The sequence below is a fragment of the Pleurodeles waltl genome, chromosome 2_1, assembly GCF_031143425.1.
Source record: "Pleurodeles waltl isolate 20211129_DDA chromosome 2_1, aPleWal1.hap1.20221129, whole genome shotgun sequence".
In the NCBI taxonomy this organism is placed as follows: Eukaryota; Metazoa; Chordata; class Amphibia; order Caudata; family Salamandridae; genus Pleurodeles; species Pleurodeles waltl.
In genome coordinates this window covers 812,046,416-812,071,892 of record NC_090438.1, presented here as the reverse complement: position 1 = coordinate 812,071,892, position 25,477 = coordinate 812,046,416, and the positions used below count along the sequence as shown (strand labels likewise).

The 25,477-nt window shown below is 46.5% G+C and overlaps 1 protein-coding gene across 1 annotated transcript in view; it reads right to left on the bottom strand.

Annotated features, from left to right (window-relative positions):
- KIAA0319 (KIAA0319 ortholog) overlaps positions 1-25,477 on the bottom strand; it is a 562,397-nt gene that overhangs the window by 497,990 nt on the left and 38,930 nt on the right. The gene's annotated exons all lie outside the window — the stretch shown is intronic.

Here is a 25,477-nt window from a genome sequence, read left to right as displayed (position 1 = left end):
TCAATCATCACTCTTTTTGGTACATTTAATGGTTTCTTACCTGCATATTTGTGATACAGAAAATAATCATTTTTTTCTCTTTTTCCACATCACTGCGAAAAGGCGATAGGGAAGTCCTTAATGTGATAAACATCAACTGAAAATGCAAAGACTTATACGTGACAAGGGTTAGTAGTAGCTGAAATGTGTTGATGGTTTTTGTATAGCTGCAGGATTTTTGGAATAAGCTGTATATCACCGCTCCCCGAGTGTGTGTGCCTAAATTCCTGCTATGCATTGCACTGGACAATATTGGTTTGGGGGTTGCCAGTGCGCAATCCTCCTCTGGCACCCAACTTTCTGCTGCATATGGCCTTAGGTTATGTGCAGCGTGGGGTTGGGTAGTGGCCTGCTCCCCAGACACCTCTGTGGTGGGACCCAGCCACTTTTTTACTTTTTGGTGAGGGTCCCGGTGCCCAGTCGAGGGCACCCACAATTGAGCCTGTGTTGGGGACCACAGGGGTAGCTGCAGACTCCACAGCCACCACGGTAGGAGATGGCTACTTTTAGATTTTTGGGTGGTTGTCCCTGTGCTTCCCCTCCCCCTGAGGCTTGGAGAGGTGGGCCATGTGCCCCTCTCCCCTATAATTTAAAATGGCTTCTGTGGATGTGGTCCTCAGGGGTTCATCAAGGCTTGAACGTGGGGGCCACACGTACCCTCCCCTATATTTTAAAACGGCCACAAGGAAAAGGGTCTGCACAGCCACATCAAGGCTTGGGAGGTAGGGGGAGCTGTGTGCCTCCTTCCCTTAATTATGAAAAACTGCCCTGGGGGGTGGAGTCCCCAGGGCCTCACAGAAGCTTGATGTGGGGCGGCCCCCTAATAACCGATGCTCTGCCCAATTTGCAGTAAAATGTTTAAAGGAATATTAGTTTGTGGCACTGGGGCGTTCCCCCTGGGACTTCCCCCAACAAGGCCTGGGGTCTGAGTATCCACAAAGTCACCCCAATATGTATTTTTTGCCTTATTTTCATGGCAGGGGACTGAGTCTCGATTCCTAAAATAGCTGCCACCACATCTTTGTTCATGTTGTGGCAGATCTGTTGGCTCCAAGGATCCTCTGCAACATAAAATATACATGGTTTTTGAGCCTTAAATTCTTAAAAAACACTTAACAGATTTACCCAAAATCACAAAAAGCACGCTTTCTGGACCAAGGTCTACCTTTCTTCCAAATGTGGTCGCTATTCTACCCTATGCCACTCCTATCTATGCCATTCCACTGTACGCTACTCTACTGTACTCCACTCCACGCTACACCACTCCACTCTACACTAGTCCACTTTATGCCACGCTATTGCCATTACACTCTATGCTATTCTACCTTAAGTAATCCCACTTTACGCCTCTGTATAGTATGCCACTCCACTCTACAGAACTCCACTCTATGCCACACCTCGACTGTATGCCATTCCACACCTCTGCACTCTACACTGCTCCACTGTATGCCACTCCACTTTACGCCACTCCGCTGTAAGCCACTCCATTCTGCCCCACTGCACTCAACTTTTATCCACTCTACGCCACTCCAATTAACACCACTTCACTGACCGCCACTGCACTCTATGACACTCAACAGTACAACACTACACTCTGCAACACTGTCTCCACTGCACTCTATAACACTACACTTAACAACACCCCACTCAACAACTTGAAACACTTCTTTATTAAAAATTAAAAAACATTGAAATTCAATGAAAAAAACAAAGGATAAACATTAGTTATGGTTACAAAAACTCTATTTATGCCTTCTGAACAAACTAAATTTATACTACACAAAAATAAGTTATTGGTATATGTAAGGAAATGCCTCCTTGGCATGGTTACCCCCTGACGTTTTGCCTTTGCTGATGCCAAGTTATGATTTGAAAGTGTGCTGAGGCCTGCTAATCAGTGTTCTTTCCCTAACCTGTACTTTTGTTTCCACAATTGGCACACCCTGGCATCCAGGTAAGTCCCTTGTAACTTGTACCTCTAGTACCAAGGGCCCTGATGCCAGGGAAGGTCTCTAAGGGCTGCAGCATGTCTTATGCCACCCTGGGGACCCCTCACTCAGCACAGCTTGCCAGCTTGTGTGTGCTAGTGGGGATAAAATGACTAAGTCGACATGGCACTCCCCTCAGGGTGCCATGCAAACCTCACACTGCCTATAGGTATAGGTAAGTCACCCCTCTAGCAGGCCTTACAGCCCTAAGGCAGGGTGCACCATACCATAGGTGAGGGCATAAGTGCATGAGCACTATGCCCCTACAGTGTCTAAGCCAAACCTTAGACATTGTAAGTGCAGGGTAGCCATAAGAGTATATGGTCTGGGAGTCTGTCATGAACGAACTCCACAGCACCATAATGGCTACACTGAAAACTGTGAAGTTTGGTATCAAACATCTCAGCACAATAAATGGCCACTGATGCAGTGTGCATTTTATTGTAACATACACCCCAGAGGGCACCTTAGAGGTGCCTCCTGAAACCTTAACCGACTACCCGTGTAGGCTGACTGGTTTTAGCAGCCTGCCACACACCAGACATGTTGCTGGCCACATGGGGAGAGTGCCTTTGTCACTCTGTGGCTAGTAACAAAGCCTGTACTGGGTGGAGGTGCTTCTCACCTCCCCCTGCAGGAACTGTAACAAACACCTGGCGGTGAGCCTCAAAGGCTCACCCCCTTTGTTACAGCACCCCAGGGCACTCCAGCTAGTGGAGTTGCCCGCCCCCTCCGGCCACGGCCCCAGTTTTGGCGGCAAGGCCGGAGGAGATAATGAGAAAAACAAGGAGGAGTCACTGGCCAGTCAGGACAGCCCCTAAGGCGTCCTGAGCTGAGGTGACTCTGACTTTTAGAAATCCTCCATCTTGCAGATGGAGGATTCCCCCAATAGGGATAGGAATGTGCCCCCCTCCCCTCAGGGAGGAGGCACAAAGAGGGTGTAGCCACCCTCAGGGCTAGTAGCCATTGGCTACTAACCCCCCAGACCTAAACACACCCCTAAATTGAGTATTTAGGGGCTCCCCAGAACCTAGGAACTCAGATTCCTGCAACCTAAGAAGAAGAGGACTGCTGAACTGAAAAACCTGCAGAGAAGACGGAGACACCAACTGCTTTGGCCCCAGCTCTACCGGCCTGTCTCCCCACTTCTAAAGACACTGCTCCAGCGACGCGTTCCAGGGTCCAGCAACCTCTGAAGCCTCAGAGGACTACCCTGCATCTAGAAGGACCAAGAACTCCTGAGGACAGCGGCTCTGTTCCCCAAAGACTGCAACTTTGCAACAAAGAAGCAACTTTGAAACAACACACATTTTCCGCCGGAAGCGTGAGACTTTGCACTCTGCACCCGACGCCCCCGGCTCGACTTGTGGAGAACAAACACCACAGGGAGGACTCCCCAGCGACTACGAGACCGTGAGTAGCCAGAGTTGACCCCCCTGAGCCCCCACAGCGACGCCTGCAGAGGGAATCCCGAGGCTCCACCTGATCGCGACTGCCTGCTTCAAAGACCCGACGCCTGGTAAAGACTCTGCACCCGCATCCCCCAGGACCTGAAGGATCCCACCTCCAGTGCAGGAGCGACCCCCAGGTGGCCCTCTCCCTTGCCCAGTTGGTGGCTACCCCGAGGAGCCCCCCCCCCTTGCCTGCCTGCATCGCTGAAGAGACCCCTTCGTCTCCCATTGAATCCTATTGCGAACCCGACGCTTGTTTGCACACTGCACCCGGCCGCCCCCGTGCCACTGAGGGTGTACTTTCTGTGCTGACTTGTGTCTCCCCCGGTGCCCTACAAAACCCCCCTGGTCTGCCCTCCGAAGACGCGGGTACTTACCTGCTGGCAGACTGGAACCGGGGCACCCCCTTCTCCATTGAAGCCTATGTGTTTTGGGCACCACTTTGACCTCTGCACCTGACCGGCCCTGAGCTGCTGGTGTGGTAACTTTGGGGTTGCTCTGAACCCCCAACGGTGGGCTACCTTGGACCCAAACTTGAACCCCGTAGGTGGTTTACTTACCTTCAAAAACTAACAAACACTTACCTCCCCCAGGAACTGTTGAAAATTGCAGTGTCTAGTTTTAAAATAGCTATATGTCATTTATGTGAAAACTGTATATGCTATTTTGCTAATTCAAAGTTCCTAAAGTTTCTAAGTGAAGTACCTTTCATTTAAAGCATTACTTGTAAATCTTGAACCTGTGGTTCTTAAAATAAACTAAGAAAATATATTTTTCTATACAAAAACGTATTGGCCTGGAATTGTCTCTGAGTGTGTGTTCCTCATTTATTGCCTGGGTATGTACAACAAATGCTTAACACTACTCCTCTGATAAGCCTACTGCTCGACCACACTACCACAAAATAGAGCATTAGAATGATCTCATTTTGCCACTATCTTACCTCTAAGGGGAACCCTTGGACTCTGTGCATACTATTCCTTACTTTGAAATAGTGCATACAGAGCCAACTTCTTACAGTATATCTTAAATTTATAGTGTATGTACTTCCTTAAAATTACTGAGAAAAAGAGAGGGGAGTGTTGAATGTGCCCTTTGAGAAACTGTGTTTTTAGCTTGTAGGGGTGAAAGCCCTGATCAAATAATATACACACTCCTTGTCAGGGTGAACCAGAAACAGTCAATAAATGAACCTGTGTCTAACCCTCTGGTAACTTGGCACAAAGCAGTCAGGCTTAACTTAGAGGCAATGTATAAAGTATGTATGCAGCACACAAACAGTAATAAAGTGATAACATAACACAAGAAAAACTCCACACCAATGTAGAAACATAGGGGCATATTTAGAAGAATGTGGTGCAGGGCAGCGCAGCAAGTGACCTTGTTGCTCTGCCTACACCACAGGGAAGGGGCAGAAAAGCAATGTATTTCCAAAATATGAATCATTTCTGTTCCTTCCCCCTGGGATGGAGTCCATTTGGCTGTCTAGCGCCAAAGTAAGTAACCTTGCTGCATGGTGCAAGGGTACCTGTGTTGAATGCAATCTACAGAGGTGTTTTTTCTCTTTCTATGTGTGCTGCACACATGGAAAGAGGAAACAATGAGGAGAAATAAAGATATTCTTCCTATTATGCCCCCCTTGGAGGCCTGCGGTTTTAACACATTCCCAGGTAAATCTAGGAATGTGTCAAAACCCACGTATTTGGTATGGGAAAATCCACTGCAATGCCCATAGAACACCCACCAATGCAGTGTAAGACAATGCAGCGACTTAGGCTTCCTTGCCTTGCTCTGTATTTATGAGGCCATAAAAAGCCGTGCAAAGTGGCTTTGCGGGCCTCACAGATATAGGTCTGCACTCTGCGCTGCCGGAGCATCAAAAAAAGTGCTGCACTGGCAGTGAATGGGGCTTGTAAATATGCGCCATAGAGTAAATTGTAATAAATAAAATGATAAAAGAACAACAAAAATCCAATCACAAGAACAATTTCAAAGTTTTAATTAAAAATGGTGCAAAAAAGAACCAAACTAACTGCTGTTATCTGGTAGCACCGGACCGGGCCAAACTCTCAAGTTCAGGCCAACCACAATGGAGCAAGGCCCAGGTACAGAACCGAGTTCTGCCTGCTTGAATGTGTGCCTAACAGTATTTTGATTGCAATGCTAGGTCCTGCATCATGCTGCATTAAGTTGTGTTGCTCTGCAGCACTCCTGCTGAGGCTGCCAATCAGGAGGTGAGAGTCGCAGAGATCCAAGGTCCTGCATCGAGCTGCCTCACACTGTATCAGTTCCAAAGAGGCCACTGATCAGGCACTGCAAGGTGCTGCGATGTGAGGTCCTGCATTAAGCTGCATTGCACTGCACTCCGATGGTTCTGAGGGAACCCGCAGTTGGACAAGGAGGAGTACACTCTGATGCCAGCCAATGGTCCAGAATCTGAGGGGGCACCTTTTGTGGATCAGGACTCACTCCAGCAGTGTCCAGCAGCCCTCCAGAAGATCCAGTTGGGTCTCATCAGCTGGGCAGATAAGGTCTCCTGAGGTTGGTATGTCTCTGTAGCTCACATAGTAGACCAGCCAGCTATCGTTTGGAGTCACTCTGGTGATTCAGGGTACAATAAACATACCCAATCTTCCTTTCTCAGGCACCAGGGCAGGAAGGCAGCCCTTCTTCTGAGTCTTCCATGGATCCAGAAGTGGTCTGATGAGTGGCTCATGCGGTCCAAAATTTATAACCAGTGCCAGCCTTTGAACTGGGGGGAGGGGCTCCATATAATAACACGACATCTGGTTCTGGAAAGTTCTTCCCCTCCCCTGCCAAGGATCCAAGTATACTCAGGTGACAAAATATTAGTGTCAGGTTCCTTTTTGTGTGTGCTGGAGGCAGTCTTCTGAAATGTTAGTGGGACAGGGAACTGCTCTGCCCCAACAAGCCTGGCAGGGTGGCCCATCCTGCCAACACCTAGTCCCTCTTCGTCTCACTGTCTGGGATGAATATGCAAATGTCAACAGCTAAGTCATGTTTCCCAGGACACAGGCAGTAAGCATCAAATGATTACCGCAAGAAAATGAAAACTTTCTTAACATTTTTACCATTAACAAGGATTTCAAATTACAATTTATTTAAGCATAAGCATCATTTTTATATCTGCCCCCAAACTTAAATTATAACTTATTAAGTATGCAATAGTGAAAAACGACTTTAGACGTTTTTCACTTGAAGGACATGTATAATGTACACCCACATGCTCTACTTTTTAAATACACTCCACCCTGTCCTATGAGCCTTTATGGCCTACGTTAGGGGTGACTTCTAAGTATTAAAAAGGAAGGTATAGGCCGAGCAAAAGGTTTATTTTAGCAGGTCAAAATGGCAGTTTACAGGCTGCAATGGCAGGACCGAGATGTTTTAAAAGGTGACTTTAGTAGGTGGCATTATGAGTGCTACAGGGCCACCAGTAGCATTTAATTTACAGGTCCTGGGTACATGTAGTACCATTTACTTGGGACTTACATGTAAACTGTGCCAATTAAGTGTAGGCCACATGTGCCATGTTTTAGAGAGAGAGCGCAAGCACGTTAGCACTGGTTAGCAGTGGTAAAGTGCACAGAGTCCTAAAGCCAATAAAACAAGTTCAGCAAAACAGGAGTGGTGAAAGCAAAACGTTTGGGGATGACTCTGCGGAGAGGGCTACGTCAAACATGCCCCTTACTGTTTAGAGCATTACTAAAGTAATTGAACAGCGCATCAATGGAAACATGCCAGAAAGGGAAAGGTTCTCTCTGCAGTTAGCCACATGACTGACCACATGACTGGTGACCTACTGGCTCCAATGATTTGAAGGTGCATGAATGTATGTGCTAAGACAACTAAGTAAGTATGCAGGCACCTAAAATAGAGATACTGGCCAAACCTGATATTGATCCACAGCACTACAGAATGTATAGGACACTGCCACATTTCAGTATCAACATTAAAATACTTCAATACTTTAAAGCCATACAAACACAGTAGTTGATGACTAAATTAACACATATAGATCGCTCTGGAAAAACACACCAAACAATTCGAGAAGAATTGTTTGTCATGAGTGCGATGCTAAAACAGCATATGAATTGAGGGTGTGAGAAATTCTCTGTAAAAAATCTGGAACACATACATTTTACCCATGTATTCAAGGGTGGGTTATGATGTATAGTGAACTGCCTGCCAGGCTTTGTACAGGGAATATTATCTTAAAAGCTGGGAAATAAAAAGAAAAGTGGGACTAATACTGGCAATGCACAAACACATTGTTTCACCAAATGCAGATGCATGCTAACATAGATATTAGAGGTGCAAATTTACAGGAAGGAAACGGACTTCCAGGAGATCAACTTGAAATGTATTCTAAGGATCTTTCTCAAATCACTTATGTGTGGCACTTACTAGTCAGTCACTACTCCTGTTCCTGCATGGACACTATTGTATCACATATAGTGGTGATGCTGCCACATTCTATGCACATATTGCTGGGTTTACCCAGTCACGCCAACATGAACTTTTATTTATTTGACAAAATGCTTATGAAACTTTTATGGACCTATGCCAGGAATGAGCAGCATTTAAAACACCGAGGACGTCAAAGAACGGGGGTAGATTGCCCTGTTTTTAGTGTTATTATGGTTTAGTTGTTACACGATTTGATGCAGTGAAGGGCGTTGATTCTGATTCCTAGAAGCTGGCGTCCTCAAAATTAAAACTCTCCCACTTCCCATGCAGACGGTGCAATAATTAGGGCATATGGCAACACCACTATTGAGAAACATGACAGTATTTCAGAAGGTTTGGAAAAAGCTATATGATTAGAAAATACCAAAATATCAGCATGCCTTATAAGTACCTAAATGTTTTCAAAGATGGAGCAAGAAATTAAATATGTGAAATGAAACAGCAGGGAATGGGGTTGATGGTAAACAGAGAAAAGCTACATACGTACTACCATAACAGAACATGGGAAACAGATTCGGCATTCCTGTTGGACAGTTTCCCTCATGTTAGGCAGCCAGGGACATGCAGGAAGATTCTCAATGACGCCTCCAACAAGCAATACTTAGTGGATATAGTGCTAGGCCAATGAAATAAGAAATACAATTTACATTCAAACTGAGAAGCCAAGACGATCCCCGAACTGAAGGTTAGGTCCAAATGGATGAATGTTTTAGTGTTTTAGGGCCACATGTACAAAGGTAATAATTTGCGATTAAAAAATAGCAAATTTTTGTGATTCACTTTTTTGGTAATCACTAACACCAATATACAAATGTGTCTTTGACTCATTTTGCGATTCCCAGTGGGTCGCAAATGGACCTACCTCATGAATACTTGTATGTCTCGGTTTGCAACCCATTGAGAATCGCTAAAATCACAGGAAAAGGGGCCAGCTGGGATCAGCAGGCCACCATGTCTGTGATTGCTTTTAAATAAAGCAATCTTTTTTTTTTAATGAAGTCAGTTTTCCTCAAAGGAAAACAGGATGCGTTTGAAAGAAAACGTTTAGTTGTCCTTTTTTAAAAGGAGGCATTGGGGACCACAAAGATTCCCATTTGCGAACGGATTACCACCAACTTGAAGTTGGCAGTAAATTATGTATGTCTTGCGACCACATTTCAGCCACAAAACTTTCACAAATACCACTGTGATTTAATGTTAGGTAGGGACGCCCCTGAACACGCCTCTTCCTAATACCGAATCACAAACCCAATTCACCATTACATTATCGGTTACTGAATCGCAAATAGGGCTTTGTACATACCAAAAAGCCTTTTTGCAATCGCAACCTGGCAGATTCTGAAAATTAGACCATTTGCAACCTGGAAACAGCTTTGTAAATATGGCCCTTAGGGTAGTGGAATGTAGTTATGGAGGCTATATGACCACTGTGACGCTAGTGTCAAGACATGTTACACTGAATGTGTTTATTCTGCTGAATTTTCTTCTTACAAACTCAGAACTATGTGGAAAACGTATAGGAACAGACAGATATTTGAATGTGGACCAGAGAAAGTTGAGTTGTTCCACATAGGAATACTAATGGGTTACAACAACCTGATAGAGGAAGTGGCAAGAAAAGAGAATTTAAGGTTTCTGCAGAAGTGCTTGCTGGATCCCATTTCCATAAAGAGAGAGGAGGAGCAATTACCCACATTCACAAAACTATTACTGGAAATATGTAAAATTGCAATGAACAGCTCATAAAGTAGTGTCTAAGAACCTAAATGGGACAAGTTGCATGGGAAGCAGCAAAAGGAGAATCTATTAAAAGTATTTGCATAAGTAAAGGTGTTGGAGGCAAGGAAAAGAAATGACGTTCTGCCTGTCAGGTTCTGGATTGGACTGAAGCTTCTCGCTTAACTTCAGTGCTGCCTGATGCTTAAAGTGTTTTATGGCCACAAAGCCACCGACGCAGTACAACAATGAATGGTAAGCAGGTACCCTCAAGATAAGTCACAAGGGAGAAAAAAATCCCAGAAGGAAATAACCTCCAGAGACAACTGGAAAAAGCTGTTTAGATAAACATATCAGGAGTTGCTGCAAAGATGGGAATTGGGACACTAAACTACTCAGGACTGAGAAGAGAAGACTCTGGAATCAGTAGACATGCAGTGAAGGCTTGCAGAAGATTCTTGAATAAAAGGAAAATGCTGAGGGGAAAAAAAGGGAATCTAGAGCAACGGTTAAAGACCAAAACAAAAAATACTAATGGCTGTGATGCAGAGTACCCTAGCCTAAACTCAGCAGCCTTTTATACTAAAAAAACACAAGGTGATATCACAGGAAGTAAAGGGGCCATCTTGGGTTGGAAAGTAGCCATAGGGATCCACAGTGCCCAGCATCTTGGATTAGGAATGATGCTATAGCCTAGCTCTGCCTCTTCCTGGAGAACGATATGTAAAGGATGATAACATGGGAAGTTCCGAAGGTAAGTAAATCACTTCCAGAAATAAACATTTTGCAAACTTCTTTTCCTCCAAAGATGTTCTTTGAACAGGTTTAGGCTTTTAAGGGAAAAAGTTTTGTGGATTCACAAACCCGAAACCGGTATGCTGTTATGGCATTCTCATCATCTTCGAGGCACCAAAAAATCTTTAAAGCAGCTTTCCCTGGTGGTCCTTGGAGTGAAAGCTATGAGGGAATGGAAGACCAAAGAGGGGAAGGTGGGAAGATACATACAAAATAGGCTACATACAAAGAGCAAATCGCACTGATTGCCCTGAATACCTACTCCTGCTGCCTACATTAAAAGACTGTATTATCAAACCACAAAGGAACAATCTAAAAAAAATTAAAGATGACATGGGTACACTATGTTTACTGATATAAAAGCTTTGGGTAAGATACTGGCAAATGTTCACCGGAGTGATAAAAGAGTTTGTACATGATGACAAATCTAGTTTTGTGCCTGGCAAGAGCACCATGTATAATTGCCAAGGTCGAATCATCTGATGCACCTGCAGAGGAATACTGATAATGCTACTGCCTTGGTGATTATAGATGTTGATGGTAGACACAATAGCCTGGTTTTACATATGCCAAGTGTTGCAATACATGGGCATTTGCCTGATGTACATAAACTGAATCAAACTGTTGTACACATTTACTGCGGCCAGAATGCACACTGCTAGTATAGTTTCCAAAACCTGGTATTTGAGAGAGACACACTAAAGGGCTGTCACCATTATTATTTGCATTGTCACTGGAGCCGTTAGCTATTATGCTATGACAGGGTATGGCGACATGGGGAATTGAAGTGGGACAAAATTATATCTGGTATCTTTGAACACAGACGATATGCTACTCTGTCTTCGAGACCCTGAAAGAGCTATCCCGAAGTTGATGGAAATTCTGGAACATTGCAAAAAATCTCTCATTTATGTATAAGCTGACAGAAATCCAAGATGTTTTCCAATGGGATCATTTAGAGGGAAGGAGGCTGATTTGATAGCAAAACAGGGTATCCAATGGGAATTAGAGGGCTTTGGGTAAATGGGTATACCAATCTCCCATGCCACAATCTCCGAAACTCATTTATATTCAGTGACTCACTCTACTATCGATTATGGGAAGTATATCCTAACCAAGATGGTGCTCCTTCCTTCCAAGGTGTTTATACATCCTGAAGATTTTGATGTGTCTCTTCCCTATTGGATTATTATATGAACTTGACTCCGATGGGGCAACTGGGTTGGGCCGGTGAAAGAAACAGGGGCAATGTGGATATTCCAAAGGGACCATGAGAGCTGAGTGGGCTCTGCCTCCCGGACATGTTTCTATAGTACATTGCTACACAATTGCATATGGTTAAATGGTTTGATGACTTGGTAATTTAGCAAAAACATTACTGGCTGGTACTTACCACAAGGTACACTGAACTACCATGGATGATGGGCAATAACCTAATTCCTTATGTGGTTCACCGAGAATGACAATTTGGGAGAAAGTAATCACAACACAATATCCAAAAGCCCTCATTATGCTTTAGAAATGTCTTTACTGATTGCTCGTCCATTCAAGAGTATTACGAAGGAAATGACTGTATGCCTGCTAGAGCTATCCCAAGATGGACTTCTGTCTTTTTGCAGTAACCTCACAAAGACGGGTACTTTCCTTGTCCATTGTCCACCAAACAGGAGTTATTATTGACCCTAAACCCCCTAAAGGAAAACACTCTAGGCCTCATTATGAGTCTGGCTGTCCATGGACCGCCAGTCTCGTGGTGGTGACCTAACAGCCGCTTTCAGGGGCAGTCCGAAAGCCATATTATGACTGTGGCAGAGCCGCCGCGGTCTGACCGCCGGCACCGCCAGGTTGCTGCCAGCTAATGGCATGGCAGTGGCGGTGGTTTTAATCCGCCAGGGCAGCACTGCTCCAGATTACTACCCGCGTTTCCACCAGCCTTTGCATGGCGGTCCAACCACCATGCAAAGGTTGGTGGAAACGGGGTGTCTGGGGCCCCATGGGGGTCCTTGCACTGCCCATGCACTTGGCAGTGTAGAGGCCCCAATGGACAGTCCCGTTGCGCTTATCAGTGCCCGAATTACGGGCAGTGAAAAGCGTGACAGATGCTGCTGCACCTGACGCACTGCAACATTGCCGCCGGCTCAATTATGAGCCAGCATCAATGTTGTGGTGAGTAGTCCGTTGCACCAGCGGGCGGAAACGCTGTTTATGCCCCTCTGCCCCAGCAGAAAACTCATAATAGGGTCAGCGGTTGGAAAACCAAAGTGGCGGTTTTCTGTCCAAAAGAGTTTGACGGGCAGCCTCCGCCACCTGCCAAACTAGAAATGAGGCCATTTGTGTCATCACTGCATCTACATCATAAATTGCCAGTAGGAAATAGAAATCCAATGTATTCTCCTAACTATCACTCCTAGAATATTATACTGTAAGGTACATGAATTTATTGAAAGTAGAACACATTTGTTTTTTCATCCTTGTTCATTAGGTACAGAACTGCATGCAACTGAATGCACAAACATACAAAATAACCCAAGCTGAAGGGAGAGATTTTGATTTCTGATTATAACAAGAGTAAATTGTATCCAGGCACTGGCATGCAGAAGGACTTGGAAAGGAATTTCAGGCTAGCAACTCAATTATTCCAGCATTAGTCTATCTAAGATAGTGACTGAAAAAAGGGCACACATGTAAAATATTTGGTAGAGGGGAGCTTACTGCTTTTACAATGAAAGATTTTTTTTTACCAAAACGTTCAACAGAGGTAAATGCATTTTTCCCAGTTGTATGTTTCTGCAGTAGGACTGGCTATAGTCAAACATGTGAACCACAATTTAGACTTTGGCCATAATGTTCATGAGAAAGCAGGTGCTAAGGAAGAAATAGTTTCAGTTAGATAGTGGTATCCACACCTCTGCTGATGCGAGAGGGTAACCAAACCTCTTGCATGTAAGATTCTGGTGGCAGTGTTGCCACGCAAAGTTTATATGGCCTGACGGAGTGGTAGCTAGGGATGGGGTGGTGATGGGACTCGCCAGCTCAGGAAAACCCATTCATAACATGACTCCACGGATGGAAATAATAGTAAGCTAAGCAGCAATTTCAGCATGCCAGAAGGTGATTGGTACTAGAAACAGCAACAATCACTTTCCGTTTGTTTAGGAGCAGCATGTATTTTGTTCCTGTTTAGTATGCCAGAGTTTACCAAATTATATCTAGAGTTTATTCAAATAGAGATTTTCTGGGACTCACTAGGCTTACAAGCAGTTCTGTAACCAGAGGCCTTCTCCTGTTTCTTGAGAGAGAGTTTTAAGCCTATTCATTTATATCAAAGGCCCAATCATATTGAGAGTCTGTCTACTAGAGTTGGACTACCAAGCATGCCAATGAAACCATGGTAGAAATGTAATACTCTACCTGCAGTTTTACGATGCTTGTTTTCTATGGTGGATTTGGCCAAATAACATGGCTGACAGGACGTGAGCCTCCGAGCTCCCAGGCAGCCTGTGCCAGTATTCTGCATAATCCTGATGTATCCAGCCCAGTTTGCAGGCAACGAACACCCTTAGACACAACAGCTGTACTCGGGGGTGATATTGATGATGTTGCTGGGACCCTGCAGCGGCTGGAGGTGGGCAGACCTGCAAGGACTTACAGGGACTGCGAGGCAGCATGCCCAATGCAAAGTGATTTGGAGCTGGTATCTCCTGCTTGGTCAGGCCCAGGAGGAATTCTATCCTGCACCGGCACCCCCGCAAGGGGAGACATGGTGGTGAGGAGACATTGTTAGAAACTAGTGGCTCCGGGGCTGTCAGAAGCTGCAGCTGCTGCTGGGGGGATGAGCACCAGCAGTCAGGCTGCAGAGCAGAACAGCGGCCTGTAATGGGCAGCATGTGAGGGCTTCTGCACACAATTGGGAGATAAGTGGGATGTGCCAATAGGGTTGTTTTTGGTCTGCGATGCATTGCCCTCCCCCAAAGACCTGCTCACGGGGTCCCAGGTGCCGAGAGCGGGGCCCACAAAACTTCAACACTGACCTGGGTGCTCTGTAGAAGTCGGGGGCAGCTGGGTGCTTCCCATTGGACTGCAGCTTGCCAGACGCGTTTTGCCACTTACTGGGGAATTGGGCGTGAGGTGTGGGGACAGCGAGTCACCAGTGCCTGTCGAAGCACACAGAGGCTGGCGGAAAATTTGGCTATTCCCCATTCAGCATCGCTCTCAAAGCTTGTTTGTGGAGAGTGGGGCTCCAGAGACTCTTGGGGGACACACCGGCGCCACATTTCTGAGTGCCTTGCTTTCCCTCACAGCCATGGAGAGTGGACTGAACCGCACTGACTGCTGGCGGGACGCGGTAGAGGCTGGACATTGCTTGGAAGCCTTCTAGAGTTGCTCTCGGTCCGGGCCGCACGCGGGAAGGGTGTGCGACCTCTACATGATATTGGACTGGACCCTGCTCCCCCGCACTGCTGGTGATGACTGCTGGACCCAAGACTGGGGCAACTGAGTTCTGTTGGTCTGGCAATGGATCCGAAATAAAGGCTTGCCGAGATCAGTGAATCGGAGCAGTGGAGGGCCTCTTTTGTGCCACCTGGACAATGGGTGCCCTGCCGTTCTCTTATTGGGAGCTGTGCACTGTGGCTATGCAAGGAGGAGGGCACTGGTGGGGTCATCCACACAGGTCTGAGCTGGAAGGTGCAGGGGTGCTCCCTCATCCGGAGAATATGGGCAAGGCCCGGCAGGCATGCTCACTGGCTGCTAATCCCCTCACGCAATACATGACCCCACAGCAGCTGCCCCAAAGACTTACAAGAAAGAGTGGGACTGACAATGCAGAGGGATCCCCCAAGAGGGAGCAGGAGCCTTACAGGGCGGAACTGTTGGCTGCCATACAAGGATTCAGACTGTTATTGAAAATAAAATACAAACCGTCTCTACTGACGTTACTCTCCTTCGGGCGGATCTACAGAAAGTGGCAGCTATGATCTCAACTGCTGAAGACAATATTGAGGCGCTGCAAGGGGAGGTTGTGGCTCTCAAATGTCAGATGGCCCAGATGTCAATGGTCTCTGGAGAGCTTAAACGCCGAGTTGAAGATGCTGACGGTTGCTCCTGATGCTGCAATATTCAAGTGCTGGGGTTTCTGGAGAGGGTGGAAGGGACCTTGGTGGCAAATGTCCTCAAAGACTGGATGAGGAGGGAGCTCCAGTCATGGGGACCGTCCAACTTTTTCATGGTGAAGGGGGCTCACAAGGCGCTAGTGCCCCCCAGCCATAGGGGGTCCTGCTGAGGGTAGTCATTTCCAAAATCTTAAAATACTATGACAGGGATTGGATTCTCTGCGCCTCGTATCAACAGGTCTCTCTTCAAGAACTGTAGAATAGTAATGTTTCCAGATCACACCAAAAAGGTGCAGGAGCAAAGTAAATCCTTCTTGGCCGTGAAACAAAAGCTACGGGCACTACAGCTACAATATATTCTTTTGTACCCTTCGAGGTTAAAGTTCATCTCGCAGGGAAAAACTCACTTCTTCGATTACCAAGAGGACATGTGGGATTGGCTGAAAACCTGGGACAAAATGGCAATTCTCCTTCCAGACAGCAGTGCTTAGGTGAGCCCAGGACACTGGTAGGGCCCCAGAAGTAACCGTGCTAGAGGAGATTATGGGGGACTGGCCTCTTGAGCTCCCAAAGAGCGTCATCCAAGAAGATGGCACCATGCAGTTTCATGGCTCTCAGGATACAGATAGGAGCTCCGCTTCCTAGCACTGACCCGGAGGCTGGGGAGTCTGACCTTGCATTAGACTTTTGCCTCATACACTGGTTGCCCCAGAAGCAGGGAATAAAGAAGGTAATGGTTGAATGCTCCTTTGCTGTGAGGCCGCATAGAACTTTTGCAAGATAGTTGCTGCATGATCTGTATGCTGCCGGCCCTCCGGGGGGGATGATAACTGGCGCTCACAACTGCTGGTGTGGTATCGAGTGGTTTGAGTGGTGGTGCATGAGGGCTCTCAGCGCACCCTTGGCCAATAAATGTCTGGTATGGGGCTTTTCTCAACTGGGCTGGATCTGGCTCCCTGGCTGGGGTCCATACGATGCATGAAATGATGTGCATCTGGTTGGCTTGATGTTTGTGCTCGCTGGTCCCAGATGGACCAGTTGGGCTGCTGTGCGGGTCCTGGCACAAGCAGTGGGTTGGCATTTATAGCTGGCACATTGAACTATGCTTGTTCAAAGGTGGGGGGAAGTTGTTTAGTTTTGTGAGTTTGACTTTGTTTATGTTTCTACAGTGCTTGGGATTGTTCGTGTTATGGTGGGGCTCAAGGGACCTCTGTCTAACTGAAGGGGGGACTTTAGCCTACTAACCTGGAAAGTTGGGGGCTTAGGTACATACACAAAATGATATAGGGTGCTCACTTTCCTGAAACAACATAAAATCACTGTTGCATGCCTGCAGGAAACTCATTTTAATGTGCAGTTGCAGAGGACGCTAGATAGTAAACAGCTGACATTCCTAAATAAGTATGCCCTCAACTTCAATGACCCTTACTTCTTTCCGGTAATGAAGGATCTTGATGTGGAGGATGCAGGCATTCCCATCTTCTGGCTGAAAGACTTTAATTGTGTACTAGATGGGGGTCTAGATTAATCTCCACCCAGAAAGAATATTAAACCCTACATAACTGCCACCTTTACGGGTGTTATGAGAAACATAGGCTTGGTAGATGTTTGGCAAACTCATCATCCCACGCAAAGGGTTTTAAGTGCCACTCACTGACTCATAACACATATAGCAGGGAGGGCGACAAATCAGGTAGACTGCTGACCTGGATCCTGCGCAAAGAGCAGGCCTCATCTTGACATACATTTGCTGGCCCCTGATAGCTCCAGCGTTACTACCGGAGCGACTTTCCCACACAATTGTGAGACAAGCGGGATCTGACAACAAGGCCATGTTTCAGGAAAACTTGGAACAGGTGTAGACCACGGACCGCAGAATAGCCCTGGACCAATACAGGCTGTTTCAGGAAGGGTTAAGGCTCTCCGTGCTCAGTAGGGTGGTGGCGGAGGAACTTGTTGTGCCCACTGAATAAAAAGAATTATGAGCAGCACTGCATATGCTGCCACGGTAATGGCATATGACCGGCTTGGTACACAAGGACCAGTGCGGGTTTATCCAAGGTCAAATATACCGGGATGAATATCAGGTAATTATTCCATACCATGCACAAGGTCAAGCATTGTGAGGAGGATATGGCCCTGGTCTCTGATCTAGAACAAGCCTTTTACACAGTGGACTGGGGGCACCTGCTTGAGGTCTTGAGGGTCATATGGTTCAGGCCCCAACTCCAAGGCTCGATACGACTACTTTACACTGAGCAGTGTGCAGGTGGGTGGGAAAGCGCCACTCGAAGGACTGGGTTCTGGGCTGAGGGACTCACTGGGAATGCCTCTTGTCCCCACTCCTCTTCGCACTGATCAAGGAACCCCTGCCAGTCTGGGCCAGAAAAGAGCTACGGGACTGGGGTGCAAGAATGGGGGAGGTCCGGTATATTGTATCACTATATGTGGATGACAATTCAACTCCCCTTAGGAGTTCCTGCTGATCATTCTGTGTCTGCTAGATGATTTTGGGAACTTGTCGGGGTTTTGATTAAATCGAGGCTAGTCCCTGTTGTTCCAGCTTGCATCGCTTGTTGGGACCTCATGGAGAGGCTGCCTGATGTCAGCCAGCACTGGGATTTGGCACACTTTCAATACCTGGGCATTATGGTTGCACATACTCGGTCACAACAGCTAAACCTAAACATGGGTAGGGGATTGGAGGCGCTGTGAACCTCAGTTGCCTGCTGGAACACACTCCTGCTGTCTTTAATGGGTAGGCTGTCCATCCCCAAGCTGGTGCTTCTTCCAAGCTGTTTATACGTTCTTTCTGCCAGCCAGGGTGTTCAGGCAATTGGACTGGATCCTTGTTTTCTTTATGCTGGGTGGGCAGGAGTAGCAGAGCGGCCTTGACCACTCTGACTAGACCTTATAGTGAAGGTGGCTTAGAGGTGCCTTAGCTGGATTTGTACTACTATCCTATCATCTGCAACATGCTGCAACCTGGCTAAACCCTGGGACATCGGGAGAAATGCCTGCTTACTGGGCAATTGCCAGAGATCTTGATGAAGGGGGATAAGGGGCCCTGGAGGATGTGCCCAAAGTCATGCAGCAGACCTTGCAAATCTGGCAAAGATTTGTCACCATGGTCCTGAAATGTGCCCTATTCCACAGTGCGTTGCCGCAGTGGATACTGGCACCTGTCTGACAACTGGATGCCCATATGTCCTTCCAGGCACGGAGAGACATGGGCTGTGATATACTGGGGGACTTATATCGTAATGAGCATTGTATCACCTTTGAGGGCGTTTGCGTGGAATTTGCATTGGGGCCTGGACAATTTTTACAACATGCAGGCTTAAATGAGGTGAACAGGCAGTCATTGGCCACTTTTTCTGCTGCGGCCGGGACAACTGACATCATGGGAACTCTTTTGGCTTGCGGGTCGGACAGGCATTTGCCATACAAACCCATGAGGTATGCGGAAGTTGCTCGATTACAGGACCTCACAGCCTGAGACATGAAGTCGGGGCCTGAGCTCGTGTTTGTGGGCTCACGCAATGCCCGATTCAAGCTAATGTATTATAATTTCTTACACCTCACTTACTTGACCCCCAGAGCCCTTCATCACATATCTTATGCCCGCACTGACAGCTGCAATCATTGTAGGACTCAGGGAGCGGATTTCCACAACTTAACCTGGGGCTGTTGTGCCATACAGAGCTTCTGGCATGAGGTGGAGGAGGAGCTATTGCAAGCCACTTCACTCCAGTTGGTGACGACCCCTCATTGCTGCTTATTAGGAAACATTAAGCGGTCCAGAGGTCGTAAAATGGCATATACTTTTTTGCAAATAACATTGGTGCTTGTCAGGCGCAGGGTGGCCATCACGTGGATGGGCCAGCATGCTCCAGAGGAACCTCACTGGCACAGGGTCATGGCAGAATGGGCACTAGCTGAAGAACACCCCATGAAGCTAGGCAGATGAGATTATAAGGTGGTGGATAACCTCATTTTATGGTGGAGTTTGTGTGACAAGCTCTTGGACTCCACTCTGTAGGGTCAAGGGACGAAAGTAAAGTTGGTGACGGCACTGATGGCCCGGAGTTACCTGCTTGGCCCAATACAGTTGAATGTGCTCCATGAGACGGTTGTGGATGTATGTGCTGTGCTTTTGAATATTTGGAATATAGTGATGGGCAACTACATGGCACTCTTGCTGGCCCTGATGTTGTTTCATAAATGTAACCATCTGCCGTATCTCAGAGGGCAGTCTCATACTTCACCCACTGTGTTTTGTACCTGTTCCTCTCATCACTGCAATGCTGTTTTATAAAGAGGATAAATAAAGGTTTAAGAAAAGAATAGTTGTTCTCTGTGAGAGAACCAGGAGACGTTCTGAGGGGCTGAGTAAATTGACAGACCTGGAGACTGTATGGAAACACTCCTGTAAGCTTGGGAGTCTGTTTACGGTTGAAGGAGTAATGGAGAAATGTGTGGCACTCATGAACCTGTTATGTGCCGAGTGTTAGCCATCTGCTACTCGGCCTGAAAAGTCGGACATTTGGATGCTCAAGAGTCTTCACAAAATCTGCCAACCACAAATGATAGCACTTGTTTTGAAAATTAGTGTTCTTCATCTCCATACTGAAAGCCTGCCACAGCATCACAGAGAAAAATTAAACATATAGCAATGCAGTCAACTCTGATGGCTTCCCATCTGCCTCTGTGAAGTCACTGTGGACGCTGAGGCCGACTAATAAATCTATTTTTCAACTGAGGATCTCCAAAGCTCTTTCTTGATAAAAATTGGTTTGGTGACACAGTTATTTGTCCTTTTTAATTAAAGGTGCTTATTGAGTGGGTAGGGAATTTGTAACCCAAAGAGACTTGCTTTTGGACATTTTTGTTTCATACTTACCCCTTTCTTAACAAATCATATTAAGGTATTCGATCATTATTTCAATAGTCTTTATCCGGTCATAACAACAACCAGAAAACACAAATACATTTAAAATACATAATACAACATATGATTCCAGAATCAGAAATTATTAGAACATTACACAGCACCTGGCACAATATTAAAAAATACCATAAAATATCATTTGTGAGGCGTGGCCACCTGGACATAATCCATAGCGGCTCTGCACTACACTGCCAAGAACGGAGATACAGACTCCTTCTTCAAAACAAATGCAGCCCCTGAGGAGTGGGAGCGGTGAGTGGGGGACCTAGACTAGCCCGAATAGCTTTCAGAAGGGTGCTGAGAGACTGAGCCCCAGAATCAGCCAGAGGCCATATTGGAGGAATGGCAGGCACGGCGCCGCGACAGACCCGGGAGAGTGTAAGACAGCAGAAAATCGACTGCCGATGAAAGGGTTTAAAGTCCCAGGCCCAAAGTGGCGTAGATCACACAACTCAAAGATAGGGGTTCGAGCAGGCAGTGAGAGAAACAGAGCACTACAAACTTGCCTGACAACAACATGGGCTGGAAGGCCGGGACCCATCGGCACAAACCTACTGATTCAGCTGGAGGCACGGTACGGCCAAAATAGGAGGTGAGTGGGCAGAAGAAACACCTCCATGAACACCCAGTTTGGCAAACTGCCCCACTGCAGGCCAGGGGATGAGTGAGCAAGCTAAGGACAAGATTAAGAGAGGTGCTTGAATTCTTTTGCATGGGGAACGTCCGTCAGCCCATCTTAGGAACCAGAGCAACCCGCTGTAGCCATTCTGTAACTCCTGTAATGTTTTGCTCTAAGTCTCAGTCTTATGTGTGTCACCTTGATGGGGATACTAGATCTCCATGCACCTAGAGGAATGCACTCTCCCCAAAAGATCCAGCGGTATGGATGAAAGTCAAATAACACAAACAGTGGACCGACCCCCACCCGTGGCCTTCTGATCAGTAGGGAAAAGACCTATTGATGCCACTTGAAGTCTGTATCGAGTTTGAGAAAGATTATTGGAGCGGTTGCCTCGGACTAAATTGTTGATACTGAAGAGCACCCAAACCAACAGCCTCTATGCCACTGAAGTAAGGTCAGTCAAATTAAGTTACTGGTTACTTCACCCAGTCACCAGAGCGGAAAAGAGAAGCAGAAGAGGACCTCCTAACCTCACTCATAGAGTTTAAAACAGAACTCAGGAAGGAACTACATACAGATCCCAATGCATCTCTAGATATCCTAAGGAAATATATCAATGCCTGGTTGCCCTCTCTTCAGAAAGACGTTGATGCAATTGGATCTGGAACTCTGGACCTGGAAGCTAAAAGCATAGAATTCGATAAACGTGTAGCTCCACTGAAAAATGACACCAAACATATCAGCAACCAACTACAGACAGCCATCCTCAAGTGTGAGGATTTAGAAAACCGTTCTTGGTGAGACAAGATCTAAAGTAGAAGCCTGAAAGAAGGTGCAGAGGGGGTGGACTTGGAGTCTTTTGTGGTGGGACTACTCTCAAACCTGCTCGGAGATGGCCACCCAGAGGTGCATCTGGAGCGGCTCCACGGGGTTGGACAACAAAGAGTGATAGAGGTCAGCCGAGTCAGGAACATCTTAGCCAAGCTACACTCTTTCAAGGTCAAAGAGAAAGGATCCTCCTTAAGGCCCGCAAATGAGATTCGGTCTCCTTTGAAGGAGCTACTTGCTCTCTGTTTCACAGAGTGGCACCAGCCACTTTGATGAGAAGAATGAGGTTCAAACCTGTCACTGACCATTTGAGAAAGGAATGAGTAAGATACAGATGAACATACCCATTTGGCATAGTCTTTGATCTACACAATAAGTCATACCACTTCACGGACCTAGATGAAGCAGCAGCTCTTCTGGGGCTCAATATCCCAAACACCAGTGAAGAAACTGGAGCAAGGAATGACCGACCTACGGGTCAGCCATGAGCTACGACAAGTGGGCAATGGCAGCAGCAACATAAGGGACGATGGTCGAGCAAGTGAGGATTGAGGTGATAGCATTTATGGGACCCCTAGAGTGATGAGGTAGCCCAGAGGGGACACTAACTTGAGAGCTGAGAGGAATGGATTTCACCCCTAAATCCCATCACCAGAGCTATGGGCAGGGAACTCTTGGTGGGGAAGTCATACCCACACTGCTGTTATTATCAGACTAATCATATCGACCACCCAGAATCCTGGGACGACCCAAATAACTGTAGTCTACCTTTCTCTAACCATCTATTTTGATTTTATGCAGTGAACATGCGGAACTGGACCAAAGTCCCCAGGAATATGTCACAAAAGTTAAGTTTATTTGTTTGTGAGGAGCTCAAGCTCCTAAGTTTCATAGAGTTAATATGTTTTACTTGGTGCAATATGGCATGTTTGGTGCAGAGGGATGAGAGGGCGGAGGGAGTAGTTTGGAGCTGGGGGAAGGATGGGAGGAGAGGCTTCCCGCGGGATCGCCCCACTACTCCAATCTATAAACTGAAAGCACAGCGTCATTTAGAGGATGACCTTTCCCTTACCTATGACAGTTACTGTAGGCCTCAATTCCCCCGTAAATGAACTAAAGTTTGGAAATACATCTTAGATCATAGGTTTGATGTAGTGGCCCTACAAGAAACTCACATGAAAAGAACCGAGGACACAGGCTAAAACGTAAAACGTACCCCTTGATTAGTAGATCGTCATTCACTTCTAAATGCAAAAGGGTTTCCTTTATGTTCCATTCATCTCTTAAGTGTCACACATCTCAGGTCAGGACAGATAAGGAGGAAAGGATGTTGATGGTAAAAGGATTTGTGCGTGGCCGCCAAGGTACTATAGTTGGGATCTGTGCTTCAAACATGAATCAGACAGAATTCCTGACTGCTTTCCTCAATCAGCTAGCGGGGTTCGCCGAGTTAGAGATAATAGTATCGGGAGATTTCAATCTGATGTGGGACCCTGAATTAGATAGTACCCACCGGCAGAGGTCACAAACAGGTACAATTGCTTACCCCCTGGGGCATTAATTCATGCAGCTGGTACTCTTGGATAAGTGGCACGTATCCCACCCCACCACTAAAGAATGCACCTTTTTCTCCCATTCCCATAGAACCTATTCCCGAATAGATTACATCTTTGTTAGACAAACACTACAGCAGGACATTCACTCAGCTACTACTCACTCTATAATGATCTCCGACCATCCAATGGCAGAGGTCACCTTAGCCTGGCCGGGACCGAAACCCGTCTTTCGTAGATGGTTTTTCCCAGTCTCACTGACAAGGGACCGCACCCTCTGCAATGACTTTAGACTAACTATCAGAGAGACCCGCAGGACACTACCCTGGCCAACACCTGGGATTCTTTTAAAGTGGTGATATGAGGGAAAAACATATCACTTATGACCACTCTTTTGAGACAAAAGACCAAAGAGCGTCTCACACTGGAGGAAGAACTACCCTCCAATCTTATGTCAGCTCAAGCAATATCTGACGAAATGGGCCCCAATACATAACCTGGCTAGGATGAATAAATACTATAAAAACTATGATCCTGCTATGTCTTCTATGTCTATTTCAAGGGCTTCCAGTGGAAGTCGACTGGCAGTTCTTTATATCACTGCGGACAATGCTTACATAATTTCTTTGGCAGAAGAAGAGAGTTAGGTTTCCAAACAAACTTCTGTCCCTTCCCACAACAGGAAGGGGCGTATCATTTGGAACGTCCCCCTCTATTACAAGGCGGCACAAATTAGAGTGATTCCAGAATGGTTATTACAAGAGTCAGATAAATGTTGGCTCCACATGGAAAGAGCAATAGTGGGGAAAATCTAGGGTCTCTCCTCCCCTCCTAACGCATTCTGGAGCACTCCAACTAGAAAGATAGTGAAAGCATGGGATGAGGTAGCTAGTAAACATAAAAACATAAACTGACGATCTTTGCTTCCCTGCATACCCCGATACACTTTAATAGAGACTTTTTGCCAGCCCTAATCCAGGGGCTCTTTGACAGGTGGAGAGAGTGGGGATTTTCATGATCTCGGACTTGTTCCACAACTGTGATGTTCTCATGTTTGAGAACTGTCGCAACTGAGTTATATCATTACAACCAACTTATACACTGGGTATCTAGTCCCACAATTAGACAAGCGGCCACAAGGGAATTGCTTCTGCTGGAGACGTTTGTACATAGACAGGAAGGATCCAAGGGGACAATTTATTTCTTATACTCTCTTTTAGTTCCCCATGCGTGGCCCCTACACTAAGACACAGCAAGCTTTGGGACTAATTCCTGTGGACAGCTATTTCCACAGAGCAATGGTGGACCCTAGCAAGAGATCTCACAAAATTCAATCCATCACATATTATACAAGAAGCCCACTATAAGAAACACTGTGACTGGTACCTCCACCCAGATAAGCTACACAGGGTTTTTCCAGACACGTCTGACAGATGCTGGGGACGATGTGGCCTGCTGGGAGAGTTCCACCACATGTGATTGGATTCCCCCACGATCCAGCCCAACTGGTCTGAAATACTTGCCCAGATGAAAAACACCCTGGGGTATCCCTTACCAGAAATGCCTGAATTTACATTACTGGACCTGTGGGATCAAACCCTCAAGCACCAAACAGCTGGGGACAGATTCATTGTGTGGTTCTGTTTGGGAGCCGCCAGAATGGGTGTGGCTGTGGCCTATTAAAAAACAACTGCCCCCTCATTATTGCAATGGCATGCACGACTTTGGCAGGGTATCACGATGGAACGTTTGACATACAAAATCATGGATAAACGTGAAGATTTTGAATTGTAAGAGGCCCGCTAGTACACTATCTCTCCATGGGCCTCCCTTTATTCTCTTGCCCCACAAGCACGCGAGCCCTCCATCTGTTCCAGATCTAAGACCTTCCTCCCTCTTCACCACCGCAACCTAGGCCTACCACTACACAAT